Genomic DNA, 23,152 nt, shown 5'->3' on the forward strand with positions numbered 1-23,152 from the left:
AGAAGAGTCAGAACTGTCAGACAGCAGAACAGGGGTAACTTTAAAGAATAAACTGTACTTATTGGCTAAACCAAAAATTCTAAAAATTTTCTGGTAAGAATATATATGATTCTAGTTTCAGGTAAAATTAGTAGATCTTAATTTGGAGTTATATAGCTCCATATATAAATAATTTATTGACTATGACACAGATGGATAGCTTGAATATTCATAAAAGTAAATAATAAAGATTATAGATAATGTTACTTACAAGTGTGTTATATACATTAAGGATGTGGAATGGAGAGGAGGAGGAGGAAAAATATATATGAATATCCAGCTAGCATGGCTAATTTGCATGTTTTAGGCTTAAGGACTAAATTGAATAAAAGTAAAACTTCAGGGTCAATTTTGTAAAAATGTCAAAATGATCAAATTGAAGGGAATGAATTGTTTTATTATCTAAATTAATAAATTGAATGAAATTTTCAATTTAATATTGGGTGAAAATTGGGAAAATGGTAAATTACCAAAATGTCCCTAAATCTTGATATTTCTACAATTTCGCTAGGTAAGTTTACGTAACTTGAGTTATATTCTTTAATGCTTAAAATATATGTTATTGATGTGAATATGATTTGAATGTTCATTGTATGAAAATTGATGAAACATTGATATATTTGATAAAATGGGAAGAAATCCCAATTGAATGAAATGAAATTTCGATGGATCTCTGAAAAGGAATTGGCGGTAAAAAGGATCTAGCCTGGACGAGTGATCCTATCCTGATATAGCCCTCCCGAAGAATATGTGGAAAATGGATTTAGCCCGGATGGGTAATCCGAATTAGGGTCTGAATTTAGCCTGGACTGGTAATTCAGATCCAAGCTCATTAGAGTAATTGTCATTGCAGGGGATTTAGCCTGGACTGGTAATCCTGACAATACTCTATGAGTTTATATTACAGGGGATTTAGCCTGGACTGGTAATCCCACTGTAAGGATGAGGTTCGCGGGAGTGTGCTTGTAAGACCATGGTTGAAAGATACCATGACAACCATTTATGAAATGTGTAAGACCATGGTTGAAAGATACCATGGCAGCCTGATATGAAATGTGTAAGACCATGGTTGAAAGATACCATGGCAGCATGACATGAAATGAATAAGACCATGGTTGAAAGATACCATGGCAACATGACAGAAAATGAGAAAGACCATAGTTGAAAGACATATGGCATCATGTCAAAGATAAATAAGACCGTGGAAGAGAGACGCCAAGATATCTATTGAACAACTAATATTCAGGTAATATATACCAGATGACAAATAGTTATATGAATTGGTTGTACAAAATGGTTGTGTTAAATGTTTACAGGAATTGGTCATATGGAAATATATGTACAAAATAGTTGTATGAAATAATTAAGAAGATAGATAAATGAAATAAGTATAGATGCATGAAATTTAATTTATGTTAAGTTTAATACGAACTATTACCAAAGTAAATATACATAAGATATAAGGAAATGATGATGCATGAAATATTGATATAACGAAATGAATGATATATGCTTATGAAGAAATAGTAAGAGAATAATATATTTTGTGACATGTACATATATAATTATCTTTGATATGTTGATATAAGGAAATTATGTAAGTTGAGACTATTATTGAACTTAAGTGTGATATGTTGAGAAAATAGGTATATTATTGTTGAATTTATATGAAATATGTGCAAGTATACTAACAATGTTGTTGTATGATGCTTAGACAAGTGCCAAGCTATTGATTGAATGGTAACATGTTTAATTATAAGGAGCATTGAAATGGTAAGTACTTAGATGAAAATATAATTTAAGATTTTGCGAAATTTTTTATGATCCCGATTTAATTCCCGTTGGTTTTTAATGTATGTTTGGGGCTTCGAGGGCCCAATAAAGAAACGTTATGGTTATTTTCAAAATATGAATAATAAATGACTCAAAATTATCTGAAAATATTTAGTAAACTCCGGTAATGCCTCGTGCCCTATTCCAGCAATAGATACGAGTTGGGGGTGTTACTTTATAAATATTTAAAACTTGTCACGAATATCACGTATCAAGTTTTTGGTGCCGTTGTCGGGGAACTAAGATATTAGGAACACTCGATTTTTATTACTTTAGCCAATTACTTTTACTGCAATTTAAATTTTATTCTAATTTTTATTACTAATTCTTTCTTTTCCCTTTTTCTGGCAGGTTCTTATAGTTCATGACTAGAAGAAACCCGTCAGAACCATTACTTTTTGACAATGAGATCGATCGCACAGTTCGCAGAAACCAAAGAGAAATAAGGCAAAGTTTAAGATACACAGAGCACAAGCAAGAGGACAATATTCAAACCACAACCGAGGAGATGACTGAAAACCAAAAATATCCGCTGCCTCCTGCAATTGTTGTTAATCAAAATCCTGCTCCACGCATTATGTATGATTATGTTAAACCTAATTTAACAGGAACTGAGTCAAGTATAGTTAGACCTGCTATTGCTGCAAATAATTTTGAACTGAAACCTAACATAATTCAAATGATACAACAGTTTGTTCAGTTTGGTGGTTTGCAGGACGAGGATCCCAATGCTCATTTAGCAAATTTCCTAGAATTTTGTGATACCTTCGAAATTAATAGTGTTTCTGATGACGCCATTCGCCTTCGGTTGTTTTCTTTTTCGTTAAGAAATAAGGCTAAACAATGGTTGAACTCGTTACCACGAGGTTCAAGGAACAAATGATCGAAAAATTTTTATTAAAATATTTTCCACCGGCTAAAACAGCCAAATTACGTAATGATATCTCTTCTTTTGTGCAGATGGATTTAAAAACACTCTACGATGTATGGGAGAGATACAAGGACCTTTTAAGAAGATGCCCTCACCATGGGTTACCGCTTTGGCTACAGGTTCAAACGTTTCATAATGGCCTGAATCCTTCGACTCGGCAGATGATTGATGCAGTCGCTGGAGGAACTATCAATAATAAGACACCTGAGGTGGCTTACGAATTTATTAAGGAGATGTCACTGGATAACTATCAGTGGCAAGTTATGAGAACAAAGCCGACGAAAGCAGCCAGTGTTTTCAACCTCGACGCGGCTACTATGCTATCTAACCAGGTAGAACTCTTAAATAAAAAGATTGACGGTTTATGTGGTTCTACTCAAGTACATCTAGTGATGAGGTGCGATTCGAATGGAGGAGGAGCATGCACAGAATATCAACCCTTCAACCCTAGCATTGAGGAGGAACAAGTCCAATATATGGGTAACAATAACTCTAGATCCTAAAATAACCCATATAGTAACCCTTATAATGTAGGTTGGAGAAACAATCCTAATTTTTCGTGGAACAGTCCAGGAAATCAAAGGCCACAACATCCTCCGGGTTTTCAACAACCACCCTACCAACAGGAAAAAAAGCTGAACCTTGAAGAGATGCTCTCAAAGTTTATATCAGTGTCAGAAACTCATTTTTAGAATACCGAGACAGCACTTAAGAATCAACAAGCATCGATCCAAGGGCTCAAAACTCAGATTAGACAGCTTACCAAGTTGATTTCTGAACAACCACAAGGTAGCTTGCCAAGCAACACAGAATCTAACCCAAGGGAGCAACTCAATGCGATTACTAATCAAGATGAGGAAGGGTTAGTCATACCTGAACCAGAACCAAGGCAAGAAACTGAGATAAGCAAAGGTAAAGGTGAGGTAGACCACAATGAGCAGAAACTGGTAAGTACAGAATACAAACCTCGTGTGCCATACCCTCATGCGACAAGGAAAGACCGCTCAGATGAAAAATTTGGTAAATTCCTTAAACTCTTAAAAAAATTACATATTAACTTACCTTTTATTGAAGCTCTATCGCAGATGCCAAACGCAATGAAATTTTTAAAGGAACTTTTAGAAAATAAGTGGAAGTTGTACAAGGCTTCGCATGTGAAGGCAAATGCAGTTTGCTCAGCTATTCTACAAATAAACTACCCAACAAACTAAAAGATCCAGGGAGTTTTACGATTCCTTGCTTAATTAGTAGTTTACATATTAATAATGCATTAGCTGATTTAGAGGCTAGTATTAACGTCATGCCTTACAAAATGTTTAAACAACTAGGTCTTGGGAAACCCAAACAGACTAGGATGAGCATTCAATTAGTAGTTAAAACTATAAGTTTTCCTAGGGGTATTATTGAAGATGTACTAGTTAAAATCGATAAATTTATATTTCCCGTTGACTTCGTTATTCTAGATATAGAGGAGGATAGCAACACTCCTTTGATTTTAGGAAGGCCCTTTTTAGCAACCGCTAGAACGATTATTGATGTTGGCACAGGTGAGCTCACACTTCGTGTAATATCCTGAATTAGGGCTTAATCGGAATAGTGGTTTCGTGACCACAAATCTAAGATAGAAATAATAATTTTATAATTATTTTTATGATTATGATATGATTGCATGATTGTGTGAAAATTTCATGATGAAATTCTATGCCTAAAGTGCTTAAATTGAAAGTAGGGACTAAATCGAATAAGTTGCAAAACTTGCATTCTAGAAGTTTTTAGTATGAAATTGTTTTGGAATATTAATGAGGAGGTCATAAATAGCAATTTGACCAATTTTAAGTTCATGGACAAAATTAGGACATGGAAGGAATTTTTGGAAAGTTTAGTAGTAAGGGTATTTTGGTCATTTAGTTATTAAAATGAATTAAAAACAAAATTAAAAGCCAATTTTTGTCCATATTCTTCATTAGGCCGAAATTTCAAGGGTTCTCCATAGCTAGGGTTTATTTCAAGCTTCCAAGCTCCATAGTAAGTGATTCCAAGCCCCGTTTTTAATGCTCTTTACGTTTTTAGAATCCCAGTAGCTCGATTAAGCTTATATTAGCAATAATTCAACCTAGGGTTTATATTTGGAAAAATACCCATAGGTGAAATTTGTGTATTTTGATGTTTTATGATAGAATATGAGGTTTTAAATTATATTAGACAACTTGTGCTACTCGGTTTTGAGTGAAAACGAGTAAAAGGGCTTAATCGACAAAAATACCTAATAGTCACAAGTATATGTTAGAGAGAGAATTTGATGTTGCCATAGAAGGGAAAAGTGATCAGCATGTTATAAAACATAAGAATAAGGAATAAAGTTTAATTCCCGAGCCTAGGGCAAAAGTGTAATTATGCAAAAGTTTAGGGGCAAAAGTGTAATTTTTCCAAAGTTCGTATTAAATGCTGTTTTGATGAATGTATGTATTAAATAAGATTAATTTGGTATTATAGATCAAGAAAAACGAGATTCAAGTCGTGATCGAGGAAAAGAAAGATTGTGGACTAAATTGCAAAATCTTTATATTTTGGTACCAAGGTAAGTTCATGTGTAAATAATGTAACATAAATGTTATTTTTAAGTTATTAATGTTAATTATATGATATGCTGATTTTTAATCGTGAAATATTATGCTTTGTGGTTAATGTTGAGTAATATGCAAATTATGTTTACTACTTGATAAATATGAATTACTACCGAGTATCAGTTTCGATATTCCATGGAAGACGGCAAATGTGAGATCGCAGGAAAAAGCCCCTTTGAACCTTAGGAATAGATTAGGATACAAGTGACATGTCACTAGGATGGTTGAGCATCCGAACTCGTTTAGTTGAGTCCGAGTTCGTGAAATGTAACTAGGCATCCGAACTCGTTGAGTTGAGTCTGAGTTCACTTATGGATGCGAACGCCCGAGCTCGTTGAGTTGAGTCCGAGTTCACTTATGGATGCGAATGCCCGAGCTCGTTGAGTTGAGTCCGAGTTCACTTATGGGCGGGTTACATGGTAGCTTGATTACATATGAGGCACTTATGTGCAAATTATCCGTGTATCCGAGTTGTATTCCGATGTGTTCAACGGGTGAAATTTCTAGTGAAATGGAAGACACTTAAGATGCAAGGACGTTTTGGTAAGTGTTTTGAAATAGACACTTTGGACAGGTATGTTCTTAACCCTCGGGTTGAAAATAGATACAACAACGATAAGGTGGTAAGATGATGAATGATGTTTAGAAATGTGATATATGTTTTGGTGATACCATGCTAAAGTTGTTTGGTATATTTGTATTGTTATGTTACTTGTTATTTATATATGAACTTACTAAGCATTTATCCTTACTCCCTCCTCTTTATTTACTGTAGTTTTGAACAAGCCAGCTCGAGAATTGGGACGGGTCAAAGGTTCGATCACACTATCCAAAGGACTTTCATCTGGGTAAATGGCTTGTAAAACTTAAGTATGGCATGTATAGCAATATACTTATTTTGTGTAAATAATTTTATGATATGGCCATGTTTGGTTGAGAAAATGTTTGATATTGATAAGTCATGGTGATGGCTAATTCAGATCATGTTTGATATTATGGAAGTTTAATAGGTTATCTAGTTCATAAAAATTCATGGAAAGATGAAACTTGCCTTAAAATAGAATATTGTCAAAAGAATGATATGAATTTGAAAAATCACTAAAAATAGTATAAATGGAACTAAATGATGAGTAAGTTATGAAATTGAAGATTAATGAGTTTATTTTCATGTGGATTGAACAAAACAGGCATATAAATTATATTTTATGATATATTTAAACTTTTGTGAAATAGGGCCAGAGTGATTTTGGATCCCCTATTCGACTTTAAAAATTCATAATAAATTTTACAAAAATAATTAGAAGTTTTTCTTTATATGTACAGGTTTTTATTGAGTCTAGTTTTAATAGAAACAAACCTCATAGTCATTTAATTTCTGTATAGAGAAATATCTGATTCAGTAGTACACAGAGGTCGAGCAATAACCTCGAAATAGGGAGACTTTAACTAATAAACTGTACTAATTGGCCCAACCAAAAATTCTAGAAAAATATTATTAAATATATATATGAGTCTAGATTTAGGAAAATTTACGGATCTGGATTTCAAGTTTTGTAATTCGAGATATGATTTTTCTTGTAACTGTGACGCGGGTAGTTAGAAAGCTGTGAATGTAGAAATAAATGATTTGAAGTTCTTAATTTGATAAATATTGTTCGGTCACCCCTCAAGCTCGACTCCGGCGATGGTCTCGGGCATGGGGGCGTTACATTTAGTGGTATCAGAGCAGGTTTAGTCGGTTCTCAAACTACGTGTTGTATGTACGGATTTTTTCTATACATGCCATATGTATGAATTGTGATAGTGTGACGACTTCTGACCTTTTTAAATGATTTTTATATAGTAAATGGATCCCGATCCAGCTGTGGCAGATGAAGTAGAGAGTAATGCGTCGACTCCTTTGAAGGGCGCACCGATCGAAAACCCACCTCCTCATGTTGGTCGGGAGGAGGAGAAAGGATCGGAAGCCTTTCTCCAAATGATGAGTGCATGGTACATCGAGTTCGTTCGTCACGAACCCAAATGTACGACCTCCCCACCTCCCCAATTCCTCAACCTATGCCTCCAATGCTTCGAGGAGTGGATATGATAAAATTTCACGAATCCCGTTGATAGAATTCGTAAACAAGGGGTGAAGAATTTAGAGCAAATATTGATGATGATGCGAGAAAGCGAGTTCGGCTTGAAAATTCTATCCGGTATTTGATGAATTATCTTGTACACATGAAGAATGTTTGAAATGTGCTACATCTTTGTTGAGAGATTCACCTATAATTGGTGGAAGACTTTGATTTCGTGGTACCGAAAGAGAGGAACACGGAATTCTTTCAAGAAGAGTTTCTAAGAAATATATTAGTGAAAGATTTATTGATAAGAAATGTAAAGAGTTTCTTGAGTGAAGCAAGGTAATATGACAGATCTCGAAATATGAAAGAGAGTTTGTTCGATTGAGTAAGTATGCGAGGGAATATGTTCCTATAGAAGCCAAGATGTGCCGACAATTTGAAGACGGGCTCAACGAAGACATTAAAGTATTTGTCGGGATCCTTGAACTGAAAGAAATGGTAGTCCTAGTTGATCGAGCTTGTAAGGCTGAAGAACTACTTAAAGAGAAGAGGAAGGTAGAGGCTGAGACACGAAATTGGAAGAAAAGGCCAATGAGTAAGGCACCTTCACAGCAACCCGGAAAGTCAAGAAATATGAATCCTCGTTCCCAAGTTTCAGCTGGGCAATCATATGGAAATTTTAAGAAGCAGAATATGGGTCCTAAATCTCAGAATACTTCTGCAGCTAGTGTAGGGAACTCGAGATTTGTTAAACCCGAGTGCCAGCAGTGTGGTAGAAATCATTTTGGTCCGTCTTGAGCAAATGAATGTTTTCGATGTGGTTCTCCTAATCATTTTATTAGAGACCCCCGAGAGCCGAGAAAGAAAAATTTCAGAGTGTAAAAGCTAGTGGTGCAAACTCGAGGGAAGGTATCCGAGAAAAGCTAGAAGTGAAACAAGCAGAAGAATGTAGCCGAGATGCAAAGTGATTAGATCTCGAGGGAAGAGCTCGGCTAGAACTTATGCTATTAAAGCGCGTGAAGATACTTCCTCACCCGATGTGATTACCGGTACATTTTCTCTTTATGATATTAATGTTATTGCTTTGATTGATCATGGTTCTACTCATTCATACGTATGCATTAAACTGGTGTCTAGTAAGAATATACCGTTGAGAACACGAATTTATGATTAGAGTGTCGAACCCGTTAGGCAAATGCGTGATAGTTGATAAAGTAAGCAAGAAATGCCCTTTAATGATTCGGTCATTACTTTCCTACCGACTTGATGTTGTTGCCGTTTGATGAATTTGATGTTATTTTGGGTATGGATTGGTTGACATTGCATGATGCTATAATAAATTGCAAAGAAAAGGTTATAGAATTAAAGTGTGAAAGTGGTGAAATTTTGCGGGTTGAGCCGGACAAATCGAGGCATTATCTAGTATGATTTCTTCGATGTCGGCTCGTAGATATTTGAGAAAGGGTTATGAAGCTTATTTGGCGTATGTAATTAATACAAAAGAAGTTGAAAAGAAAGTTGAATCAGTGCTGGTTGTGTGTGAATTTGCGAACGTATTTCCAGAAGAATTGTCGGGTTTGTCTCCAGTCAGGGAAGTAGAATTTGGTATTGATTTAATACCAGGAATAGCTCCGATCTCGATTGCTCCATATAGAATGGCACCAATAGAGTTGAAAGAATTAAAGTCGCAGATTGCAAGAGTTGGTGATAAAGGCTTTGTGAGACCGAGTTTTTCACCTTGGGGTGCTCCCGTGTTATTTGTGAAAAAGAAGGATGGTTCTATGAGATTATGTGTTGATTATCGGCAGTTAAACAAGGTGACAATCAAAAGCAAGTATCCATTGTCGAGAATTGATGATTTGTTTGATCAGCTAAAAGGAGCGACATGGTTTTCAAAGATTGACTTGAGATCTAGGTATTATTAGCTGCGAGTAAAAGAGTCAGATGTGCCTAAAACTGCTTTTAGAACAAGGTACGGTCATTATGAATTTTTAGTTATGCCATTCGGGTTGACAAATGCTCCTGCTGTGTTTATGGACTTAATGAATCGCATATTTCGGCCATACCTGGATAGATTTGTTGTGGTGTTTATAGATGATATTTTAATTTATTCAAAAGATGAGATAGAGCATGCTGAGCATTTGAGGATAGTTTTGCAAACTTTGAGAGATAAGCAGCTGTATGCTAAGTTTAGTAAAAGTGAATTTTGGCTCCGGGAAGTTGGATTTTTGGGTCATATTGTTTCAGGTGATGGTATACGGGTTGATCCTAGTAAAATTTCAGCCATTGTTGATTGGAAACCACCGAAAATGTAACGAAGTTAGGAGTTTCTTGGGGCTAATGGGTATTATCGGCGGTTCGTAAATGGATTTTCTATAATTGCTTGCTCCTATGACTAGACTACTCCGAAAGGATGTTAAATTTGAATGGACGGAAGAATGTCAATAGAGTTTCGAAGAATTGAAAAAGTTATTAACTGAAGCACTAGTGTTGATACAACCCGAATCAGGTAAAGAATTTGTGGTGTATAGTGATGCTTCTCTAAATGGTTTGGGGTGTGTGATCATGCAAGAAGGAAAAGTGGTGGCTGATGCTTCAAGACAGTTAAAACCTCATGAGAAGAATTATCCTACTCACGATTTGGAATTGGCTGTGGTGGTATTTGCTTTGAAGATTTGGCGACATTATTTGTATGGTGAAAAGTGCCGAGTATATACTGATCACAAAAGTCTTAAATACTTGATGTCACAAAAAGACTTAAATTTGAGACAGTGAAGATGGTTAGAGTTATTGAAAGATTACGAGCTTGTTATCGATTATCATATGGGAAAAGTGAATGTGGTTGCCGATGCTTTAAGCGGAAAGTTGTTGTTTGCTTTGAGAGTTATGAACACTCAGTTGAAAATTTCAAATGACGGTTCGATTCTAGCAGAGTTAAGAGCAAGACCGATATTTTTGCAAGAGATTTCTGAAGCTCAAAAAAATGATCAAGATTTGCTAGCCAAAAGAAAAGCGATTAAAAGTCGATCACGGGATCGATTTCAGAATCGGTTCTGATGGTTGTTTGATGTTTAAAAATCAGATTTGTGTACCGAAAAATGATGAGTTGATTCAAAAGATTTTGCATGAAGCACATAATAGTTGTTTAGCGGTTCATCCGGGCAGTACGAAGATGTATAATGACTTGAAGAAAATGTACTGGTGGAGTGGAATGAAAAGAGATATTTCCGAGTTTGTATCAAAGTGCTTAGTTTGTCAACAAGTGAAAGCTGAACACCAAGTACCTTCGGGATTACTCCAGCCTATTATGGTTCCTGAATGGAAATGGGATTGGATTGATATGGATTTTATATCAGGGTTGCCGTTAACTCCAGGGAAGAAAAGTGCCATCTGGGCAATAGTTGACAGACTGACTAAATCGGCTCATTTTATTCCTAAGACGTGCATTATTCTCTTAATAAGTTAGCTGAATTGTATATCCGAGAGATTGTTAGACTTCATGGGATACCTTTGTCAATCATTTCAGATAGAGATCCGAGGTTTACCTCACGGTTTTGGCAAAATTTGCAAAAAGCATTAGGTACAAAGTTAAATTTTAGCACTGCCTTTCATCCACAAACTGATAGACAATCAGAGAGAGTAATTCAGATTCTTGAAGACATGCTCAGATGTTGCGTATTGGAATTTCAAGATAGTTGGGAAAGGTACTTACCATTGGTAGAATTTGCTTATAATAATAGTTATCAGACAAGTTTGAAAATGGCACCTTATGAAGCATTATATGGTCGTAAATGTCGGACGCCATTGTATTGGACTGAACTCAAGGAAAATCGATTTATGGAGTTGATTTAATAAAAGAAACCAAGAAAAGGTGAAAGTGATTCGAGATTGTTTGAAAGTCGCTTGGATAGAGCGAAAATCTTATGCGGATTTGAAACGAAAAGAAATGGAGTTTCAAGTTGGTTATAAGGTATTTTTGAAAGTGTCTCCATGGAAGAAAGTCCTTAGATTTGGACGAAAGGGCAAGTTAAGTCTGCGTTTTATTGGACCGTATGAAATAATTGAAAAAGTTGGACCGGTAGCATATCGGCTAGCGTTACCACCCGAATTAGAGAAGATTCATAATGTGTTTCACGTATCTATGTTACGTCGGTATCGTTCGGATCCTTCACATATAATTTCACCGATAGAAGTTAAACTACGACCGGATATGACTTATGAAGAAGAACCGATTAAGATTTTAGCTCGAGAAGTCAAACAACTAAGAAATAAAAGTGTTGCACTTGTGAAAGTGTTGTGGCAAAAGCATGGGGTAGAAGAGACTACATGGGAACCTGAAGAAACTATGAGAAACCAATATCAACACCTGTTTACCGGTAAGATTTTCGAGCACGAAAATCCTTAAAAGGGGGGGAGAGTTGTAATATCCTGAATTAGGGCTTAATCGGAATAGTGGTTTCGTGACCACAAATTCGAGATAGAAATAATAATTTTATAATTATTTTGATGATTATGATATGATTGCATGATTGTGTGAAAATTTCATGATAAATTCTATGCCTAAAGTGCTTAAATTGAAAGTAGGGACTAAATCGAATAAGTTGCAAAACTTGCATTCTAGAAGTTTTTAGTATGAAATTGTTTTGGAATATTAATGAGGAAGTCTTAAATAGCAATTTGACCAATTTTAAGTTCATGGACAAAATTAGGACATGGAAGGAATTTTTGGAAAGTTTAGTAGTAAGGGTATTTTGGTCATTTAGTTATTAAAATGAATTAAAAACAAAATTAAAAGCCAATTTTTGTCCATCTTCTTCATTAGGCCGAAATTTCAAGGGTTCTCTATAGCTAGGGTTTGTTTCAAGCTTCCAAGCTCCATAGTAAGTGATTCCAAGCCCCGTTTTTAATGTTCTTTACGTTTTTGGAATCCCGGTAGCTCGATTAAGCTTATGTTAGCAATAATTCAACCTAGGGTTTATATTTAGAAAAATACCCATAGGTGAAATTTGTGTATTTTGATATTTTATGATAGAATATGAGGTTTTAAATTATGTTAGACAACTTGTGCTACTCAGTTTTAAGTGAAAACGAGTAAAAGGGCTTAATCGACAAAAATACCTAATAGTCACAAGTATATGTTAGAGAGAGAATTTGATGTTGCCATAGAAGGGAAAAGTGATCAGCATGTTATAAAACATAAGAATAAGGAATGAAGTTTAATTCCCGAGCCTAGGGGCAAAAGTGTAATTATGCAAAAGTTTAGGGGCAAAAGTGTAATTTTTCCAAAGTTCGTATTAAATGCTGTTTTGATGAATGTATGTATTAAATAAGATTAATTTGGTATTATAGATCAAGAAAAATGAGATTCAAGTCGTGATCGAGGAAAAGAAAAGATTGTGGACTAAATTGCAAAATCTTTATATTTTGGTAACAAGGTAAGTTCATGTGTAAATAATGTAGCATAAATGTTATTTTTAAGTTATTAATGTTAATTATATGATATGCTAATTTTTAATCGTGAAACATTATGCTTTGTGGTTAATGTTGAGTAATATACAAATTATGTTTACTACTTGATAAATATGAATTGCTACCGAGTATCGGTTTCGATATTCCATGGAAGACGGCAAATGTGAGATCGAGGGAAAAAGCCCCTTTGAACCTTAGGAATAGATTAGGATACAAGTGACATGTCACTAGGATGGTTGAGCATCCGAACTCGTTGAGTTGAGTCCGAGTTCGTGAAATGTAACTAGGCATCCGAACTCGTTGAGTTGAGTCCGAGTTCACTTATGGATGCGAACGCCCAAGCTCGTTGAGTTGAGTCCGAGTTCACTTATGGGCGGGTTACATGGTAGCTTGATTACATATGAGGCACTTATGTGCAAATTATCCGTATCCGAGTTGTATTCGATGTGTTCAACGGTGAAATTTCTAGTGAAATGGAAGAACACTTAAGATGCAAGCGACGTTTTGGTAAGTGTTTTGAAATGGACACTTTGGACAGGTATGTTCTTAACCCTCGGGTTGAAAATAGATACAACAACGATAAGGTGGTAAGACGATGAATGATGTTTAGAAATGTGATATATGTTTTGGTGATACCATGCTAAAGTTGTTTGGTATATTTGTATTGTTATGTTACTTGTTATTTACATATGAACTTACTAAGCATTTATGCTTACTCCTCCTCTTTATTTACTGTAGTTTTGAACAAGCCAGCTCGGGAATCGAGACGGGTCAAGGTTCGATCACACTATCCAAAGGACTTTCATCTGGGTAAATGGCTTGTAAAACTTAAGTATGGCATGTATAGCAATATACTTATTTTGTGTAAATAATTTTATGATATGGCCATGTTTGGTTGAGAAAATGTTTGATATTGATAAGTCATGGTGATGGCTAATTCAGATCATGTTTGATATTATGGAAGTTTAATAGGTTATCTAGTTCATAAAAATTCATGGAAAGATGAAACTTGCCTTAAAATAGAATATTGCTGCAGCAATGATATGAATTTGAAAAATCACTAAAAATAGTATAAATGGAACTAAATGATGAGTAAGTTATTAAATTGAAGCTTAATGAGTCTATTTTCATGTGGATTGAACAAAACAGGCATATAAATTATATTTTATGAGATATTTAAACTTTTGTGAGACAGGGCCAGAGTAATTTTTGGATCCCCTGTTCTGACTTTAAAAATTCATAATAAATTGTAAAAAATTAATTAGAAGTTTTTCTTTATATTTACAGGTTCTTTATTGAGTCTAGTTTTAATAGAAATAAACCTAATAGTCATTTAATTTCTATATAGAGAAATATGTGATTCGTAGTACACAGAGGTCAGAGCAGTCGAACCCTGAAATAGGGGAGACTTTAACTTATAAACTTTACTAATTGGCCTAACAAAAAATTCTAGAAAAAAATTAGTAAATAGATATATGAGTCTAGATTTAGGGAAAATTTATGGATCTAGATTTCAAGTTTTGTAACTCGAGATATGATTGTTCTTGTAACTATGATGCGGGTAGTTAGAAAGCTGTGAATGTAGAAATAAATGATTTGAAGTTCTTAATTTGATAAATATTGTTCGGTAACCCCTAAAGCTCGACTCCGGCGATGGTCTCGGGCGTGGGGGTGTTACACTTCGTGTGGGAGACGAAACAATCACCCTTCAAGCTCGCAATTCTGGCAATACATAGAAAATTGAAGGTGATTGTTTAAACCGTTCTACTAAAACTGACAATATGGTGCAACCTACTTTGCAGGAAATGAGTTTGAAGGAAGTACATGAGCCATTTTCAAGCAATAGTAGAGGACCTATTCATGAAGAACGAAAGCTACAAATCGAAGAGCTAGATGAATGGTGGATACATAAACCGAGAACACACGATAAACCAAAACTACACTAGAACAAGCTCAATACCTTCCCAAAACAACTTAAGGTTGGAGGTAAAGTTTTATTAGATGCCGCAGATCCTCACATTGTCACTGCCAAACCGAATGAAGAAATTCCTCTTATGGTACTTAGCATTTTCCCATTCGGTACAGTCGAGATAAGTCATCCCAAGTTCGGCATTTTTAAGGTAAAAAATACCTGCTTAAAACCTTATTTTGATGAGATTCATAGCAGGAATAAAAAGTATAAACTCCTCGAACCACTATGACCATTCAATGGAGAGGTAAGTCAAGCTTAAACTATTAATAAGCACTTTTCAGAAGGTAACCCGAGCACAAACGTATTCACTTCTTTAAATTTTAGTGTTTAACACCTAACTTACTAACGAAGCTCTTGAATATAGGTTTACCACATAGACACAGCCAAGCACACAGGTGTGCTTAGGACCGTATGGAAACAGGGCAAAGGTTTTCCCCAACACGGGCTACAATAAATTGCCACGGCCGTGCGACATGGTCGTGGGCGAACCTGCCAAAACAACACGGGCGTGCGACACACCCGTGCCTTAAAACCATGGCCGAACCTGTCAAATTAACACAGGCGTGTGACATGCCCGTGCCAAGCAACCGTGGGCAAACCTGCCAAAACAACACGGGTGTGGACTTTTATAAACGGGCGTGAGAAAAGTGAACAAAGACAGACACGGCCGTGTGCACTCACATGCCTAAAAAACACAGGTGTGGGGAAAATGTCAGCCGCACACCAAATTGAAAATTCGCGAATCACACGGGCAAAAATTAGGGAACACGGGCGTGCCCCCTGGCTGTGTGTCCCAAAATCTATAAATACCCTTTACTATTCATCATCTTCTTCACCCAAAATCCCTAACCCTAGCCACTGTAAGTCCACACGGCCTCCTTGCCACACCCGTGCACCGCCTCCAACTCCATTTTTGACGCCCATTCTCATCTTTTTAGCCTTTGTTTACTCTTTTCTCATTTATTTTACTGATTTCTAATGCTATTTATCATAGTAATCTACATTTTTCATGTTATTTTCATCCTTCTATCGCTCAAATTTCGTATCTATTCTAGTTATCATCTTTTTCATGTTGAAATTCTTACTCATTGCATGATCTTTCTGTTCCATTTGACTAGTTTAAAGTGAATATTTATGGTTAGGATAATAGAAATACTCATACCTTTTGGGTTGACATTTTCCATCAATAAAATATGCTACATAGAATTATTTGCCATTTTTTATGAAACTCATACTATTATCATGCTAATAATACACCATAAAATTAATTGTTTTTAATTAAGTTTGCTAGTAATTGTGACTGAGATTATTAGTTTTAATTTATGACTTTTGTTCTTTTGAATTTTTTTTCATCTTACCTTGAACATTCATCATGACGACATAATGGTTTTGCTTACAGGTATACCATGTCATCTTCACGAGGAAAGAAAGCCTCCGTCCTTGCTTCGAAGAAAAGGAAGGGAGCGTCATCTTCTTCGGGTCCTACTACGGAAATTCGTCACCCTTTCCTGCAGTTTCCCATTGGGACCCTAAAAGAACTTTTCCAGATTTTACGGGCCCGACCCTTGGAAGTGGGCCGCTGTATAGATTGGGTTACGCTAGAACAAGTCAAACTCACGGATACAATTTGGGCCCTCCTCACCACCGATCCTTGGGGGCTTTTCTTTGAGATTGTCGAGCTGACATATCTCGAACTCACGATGGAACTTTGCTTAATGTTCCATCTTCAGACCATGATGGCTCGCTTTGATGACCCGAGAATAATCCAATTTCACATTGGCAGTCTAGTCCGCCAATTAAACATCCCAAAGTTCAGAACCGTACTGGGCCTTTACATTGAGGAGTTCATGGAGGAGAATGAACTCCACGCTCTCAACCGCTATATCTATCACTCTCTTTTACGGTGTTGGAACGCCCTCGCCCCCGGCGCTGCCTCCTACAATCCTAACCGCTCCAAGGTATCGGCTCTCCCTCCATCTCTAAGGTACTTACACGCCATTTTGGCTCACACGTTAACAGGAAGGCGAAAGAGCACTGGCGTCATCAACACTCACGATGCCTACTTTCTATAGTGTATGTCACACGGGCACGTCATAGACCTTACTTATTTCATTGCCCTCGCCATTCAATATCAGACGGAGCGGCATAGGAAGGGGGTCATCTCTATTGGGCCCTATGTGATGCGGTTGGCTCGGCACTTTGGGTTCCTCAACACAGCAGCCCAATCATCCTCCCTCACTCTCATGGGCCAGATGTCCCCACAGGGCATCTCGAGCATGCTAAGTATGAGGATGATCGAGAAATGACGTGGCACCTTCCCTCCTCAGTATCGTCTCGCCCAATCCACCGAGGAGAAGACCCCCGAGGACATTACTGATTATGTCCCTCCACGTCACGAGGACCCACCGTCTCAGCCACTACCTCCTTCTCGTCCAGTTTATGCGACGAATTTATACGCTGACATCTCTGAGCGCCTTACCTGGTTCGAGCAACAGTGTTTTTAGTGTTTCGATAACATTGATGCTACTCTACAGCAGATTTGCCAGCACCTCCACATCTCATCGCCACCCCCACCTCACGAACCATCTAGCAATGAAGATGTTTAAAAACTTTTATTTATTATTTTATATTTTTACTTTTATTTTATTTTAAGATACTTTTTATTTTTCTTTCACCTTATTTTTATTAGGACTTATAATTATTATATTACAATTTTTAATTTCGGCTAATTCATATTGAGTACTTACTCTTCCTTATATATTTCCTAAAAGAGTCCTGATTCTATCACAATTATAAAGAGCTCCAAAGCTCACTATTACTTAGGAACTTGAAACTCCACTAGGAAAGGTTCTCCACGACTGCCATGTCCTGCTCGATCATGACCATAGCTACCACCAGATATAATATTCTTTTGGCGTAGAACTTATGAACTAATGAATCTCTACCACCGCCGGAGTATCCTCCTCCACCCTCACGCCGATTATTCTCCAATACTCCAGTTCAAGGAAATTCATTCATCATTCAAGAAGTTTCACTTCTCTCCCTATCTTGTATTTATATTCTTTTCTATATATCTATCTTTGTACATTGAGGGCAATATACATCTTAAGTGAAGGGGGTAATTGATTTCACTGTCAGAAAAATCCCTGAATGATTGCCTTGTTCTCTTGAAAAGCTCTCATATCATGTTTAGGATAAATTTTGATTGATTTATGACTTTTATTGATATATCTTGAATTAAAACATAGGCATTTATACATTGATTACTTAAACTTTAAGACATTAGGGAATCAAGCATGATAAGTTGATTTTTGAAGAATTAAAAACTTTTAGGTTGTTTTCTTAAGTTTAGGTATTATCTTGAGTTAGAATTCACAAGTTTAAACATAAAAAGCCATAATTTTTATGAAATCTTGAGCCTTTAGAGCATCTATTATTTCTTTCATGCTCACTTTTATTATGAGTGAGTCAGTATTGAATTGTTATTCTAGAACTTTCTTGATTATGCATGTTAAGACCACACCATTTGATTTGATATGTCAAAATGATAAAGGCACTTAGGTTTAAGCCACTCATTCCATAAAAGCCTACCTTCACAATTAACCCTTAGTGGACCCCCTTGAGCCTAACAACCCATTCATTGATTTACCCTCGATATTAACCCATAACTCATTATTGTTGAAATCCCCTAAATTAATTTGATCCGTATTTTTATCGAAATTTGAGTTGGAACAATTGCTTAGCTATGTTTTATTCTATTTTTTAATTTGACTTGTTTTAAAAAAAAAATACATGTATGCATATTAGTAGTAGTGATCTTCTGAGCTAAAGAAGTTAAATTTCATATTCTGAGAAAAAGCTCTGTTGTACGCAATTGATGACTAGTCATTTTTCTAGTTAGGCAATTTTTCAATTCCATCTCGATTCTAACCCTTTCTTCCAGTTTGTGACCACGCCCTCTAACCAAAGCCACGTTACAACCCTCTAAAGACCTTTTGATTGATGTTTCATCTCAATTTATAGTGGTGGAGATTTGATTTTCATGAAAGCCTATGTTAATGACTCTTCATTATTGACTATTGAATGCTTCATTTATTGTCCTTAAACACCTCGTGTGATTTGAGTGAATCTTTAGTGAGGATGTGAAACTCTGTGATATTTTGAATCAAAGGTAATTATTTAAATGAGGGGAGACACCTATGTTTTCATGATAAAATGCTCAACTTAGAATGTGTGAAACTTTGATGTTCTTTCAGCTGAATTTTCAATGTATGATTACCTATGGATTATTTTGAGATATTATCGATAGAAATTATAAGTTGAGAAGAATTTATTTTGATTATGAGTTGAGGACTTTGCTTGAGGACAAGCAAATGCTTAAGTGTGGGGTATTTGATAAATCGTAATTTATACATATTTCTATCCCATGCTTAGCACATTTTATAGATGATTTTTCCTTAAAATTGGTGAATTCGATGCTCCTAATGCCTTAATTTCATGTCTTATACTTAGGTGAGCATAGGAGAGTTAAAGGAATGAGAAACGGGACAAAATGGAGAAAATGGGCCAACGTATGAAATCAACACGGTCTAGACCTCCTCACAAGGGCAGACCACTCAGCCGTGTCAATTTGGCAGAATCGAAGCACGACTCACACGGGTGGACCATATGCCCGTGCCTATTTAACAGGTTTGACCACGGCCTTAAGCAATCACACACGGGCGTGTCACACGAGCGTGTCCCTGTCGAGCCCAAATTAAGTCTAATTCGGAAAAGGCTAATTTTGAGGGTTCATAGGCATTCTAAATCCTATATATACACCCTAGAGAAGGAGGAAAAAGACACATGGAGAGGGAAGCAGGGAACTGCCCAAGGAAAGCCGATTGATCCATCTCAGAAGCCAGATTCATCATCACGACTAAATATCTCCCCTCAATTTCCCTTCAGGAGTTTTCGGTTTTTCTTTATGTTTTGTATTTATTATTCTTCTGAGATGTTTACCTTTTTAGTTATGAACTAAAACCCCTAAATACCTAAGGGGAATGAAACCTAAGACAGATCTTGTTATTATTATCTGAATTGTATGATAAATATTTAACTTGTTCTTAATTATGTGTTCTTAATTCTTGTTTTGATATTCCAGGATATTGATTCAAGTTAAGCTCTTATTCAAAGGAGGAATAGACCCTGTCTAAGAGTACATTTGTCATAATAAAGTGGAGTTGGTTGCGCACCTAAAGATAGGGTGACAAGATTTTGCCGGATTAGGGTGAAACCTAATAAGGGGATCCATAGATCGAGTTAATGCAACCCTAGGGAGTTAATTAGAAAGAGATTTCAATTATTTAACCTAGGGTTAGACGTTGTTAGTCTCGAGAGAGATAATAATATAACTTAGGGGTTTTTACGGATCAAGTCAAATGAATAAATCGTCCGATTTAGAGTCAAATAACAAGTGAAGTTTAGGTGGATTTTTCCTTAGGTATTGTCTCAATCAATCGAGTTTTCCAAAAGTAATTCCCCAATTCTATTTTCTATGAATTCTTAGTTTAGTTAATTAGTTAGTTAAAACAAACCCCATTATTCTTAGGCTAGATAATAAAAAGATAGTCATTACTAGTACTTTTAGTTCCTTTGGGTTTGACAATCCGGTCTTGCTAAAGTTATTACTACTGTTCGATAGGTACATTTGCCTTCATCGTGATAATAGTTAGTTTCAAGAATGACTCATTATAAATATTTAAAACTTGTCACGAATATCACGTATCAATTGAACAAGACCCAAGTAGAATAGATCCTAAATATGTTTATTGATTTATTTACATATGCTTTGTCTCTATGATGAATGACTTAATTATTATTTGATACTAATCGACTTTTCATGAAGAAAGATGTAATGGTTAACATGAGACAAAATAGCATCATATTAGGAGAACGAATTTATTCCAAAGAGATTAACGATATCATATGAGGGTAACACACTAATGACAATGTCATTGAACGAGCACAAATCAAGTAGCTTTCGTAATGATATGTAATTGAGGAGAGCTCAGTCACGATACTATAGTGGAATGACTTCGTGACTAAATGAGTTTATAATTAATAGGCGAAAAGCTGAAACTTAATTATAAATAATTTAAGCCCTAATTACATATGCCAAATCAGTCACTCCACTAGTTTGCTGAAACCATAAATGAATTGCATGTAGAATCAAATGAACAAAAATGGATAGAAATAATAAAGTTAGAGAAATGAGTTGCATTCGAAAATGAATGTCGTTTCTCACTAAGTATGGAAATGATCTGAGAGTTAATTTAAGTTTTTCAAATTAGTATTTAATTAAATAATTGAAGTTTGAAAATGATATTAAATTAATTGGTAATTTTAAATCCGTTGGATATGGAAATTAAATATATTTTCTCATAAATTATTTTATAGTAAAATTGTCATGACTTTAACGAAATTAGAGTTGGATTGAGAAAATTAATTAATTAAAATTAATTTAATAAATAATATTTATTTTGGGAAATAGAAAAACATTTAATTGGTTGGATTAAATTAATAAGTGATGGATTAAAGGTCATGTATTGGGTTGAGAAAAATGATGGGGGTTGAGGAAAATGATGGGGGTTAAGGGATGTAAGAAATAACATAAATAGGTGATTAGAGAATACAAACCGTCAATTCCATATCCAACAAAAGTGAAGAAAAACCAAATGATCGAACAATATGATAAATTTCTTGAAATTTTAAGAAAATTGCATATTAACTTACTTTTTGTTGAAGCCCTTTCACTAATGCCTAAGTATACAAAATTATTAAAAGAACTGTTAACAAATTAAAAGGAAGTTTGTTTGTAGCATTTCTAAGTAAATATGTTCAATGATTGAATTAAGAGGAGATGCTAGAAGAGCTAGTGGTGGACTTGGCTCTAGGGATGACAATAGAGCGAGGCAGGGGCGAGGCAGATATTGCTAAATGCACCTCCACTCCACAGTTGGCATGCTCTACTCTACCACTCGCCCTTCTCGACAATGAATGCATAATCTTGAAAACTACTATCACTTTCATGGATGTTGGATGCATTCATTCTGCCTCACCCCACTCCACTTTGTTCCACTTCAATTTAATTTTTGCTATTTATCTTTAAAGTTTTCAATCTTTTAAAAGTCAAGTAAACATTTAAATATAATTCTTCAAAAAAATATTTAAACATAAAATATATGATTTTTTTTTTGTATTGCGTTGTTACATTTTTACTCGTTTAATAGTTTATATGTACAAGGATAAAATGAGAATTTGATATAATGGAGCGAGTCAAGGTGGGGCAAGCAATTAACATAACCGCTCTATACCCACTATCCAGAAGGAAAAATTCACCTCGCCTTGCCTCACCCTACGTCTACTTGTCAAAATGAAAAAAATTTGCTCCAAATGGAATGGATCGATTCGTAACCCATCGGGTGGTTCGAGTTTTCCCATCACTTCTTCACTCCTCTAAAATTGAAAATTTCCAATTAAATTTCTCTAGAAATAATAAAATTACAAATTAATCATGGAAAAATTTCACATTGCCCCCCCCAATATTAAAATATATATAATCCCTTAAAATAATGGAATTGTAAATTAATACATGGTAAAGTTATGTTTTTCATCTCTCAAAAATTGGCCCCGAAACAAATTTCTGGCTTCGCCCCTAGCCGAGTTATCTGACCAAGCCAAAGGTATGCTAGAAATATTAAGTTTGAAAAATGGTGTTGTACAAAAAAGTTAGGCTTGCTTAAATATGAGCCAAACTAGGACTTCAATAATCAAAACTTGAGCCTAGCTTGGCGAGACCCATTTTCAAGTTGATAATACGATATTTTTCTTTTAATTTATATATGATATAATTTATATTATATTAAATTAAATATACTATATTATAATGTAAATGTAGAAAAATATGTTTAAGTTATATGTTTAGAATTTAATAATAAAATGTTAGTAAAAACATATATAATTATTAAATACTAAATAAAAAAATTATATTTTTAAAAATAATATGAATTGTTCTAAATGTATTTAGTTTAACCATTTATAAACAAAGGTGAACTTGAATAAATTTTGATACTCATATTTTAAACCAAACTCAATTTAAATAACTATATAAAATGCATAGAAGTAACTTAAATTGGGTTTAGGGTTGATGAAAATCTCTACTTCCAGCTTCTTTTGA

At 35.2% G+C, this 23,152-nt stretch overlaps 1 non-coding gene across 1 annotated transcript; it reads right to left on the reverse strand.

Moving 5' to 3' along the window:
* Positions 1-2,799: 2,799 nt before the first annotated feature.
* On the reverse strand, positions 2,800-2,906 carry LOC128282446 (small nucleolar RNA R71). Its single transcript, XR_008272720.1, has one exon. It is a non-coding gene; the product is annotated as a small nucleolar RNA R71 (small nucleolar RNA).
* Between the last annotated feature and the right edge of the window lie 20,246 nt (positions 2,907-23,152).

The sequence above is a fragment of the Gossypium arboreum genome, chromosome 1, assembly GCF_025698485.1.
Source record: "Gossypium arboreum isolate Shixiya-1 chromosome 1, ASM2569848v2, whole genome shotgun sequence".
In the NCBI taxonomy this organism is placed as follows: Eukaryota; Viridiplantae; Streptophyta; class Magnoliopsida; order Malvales; family Malvaceae; genus Gossypium; species Gossypium arboreum.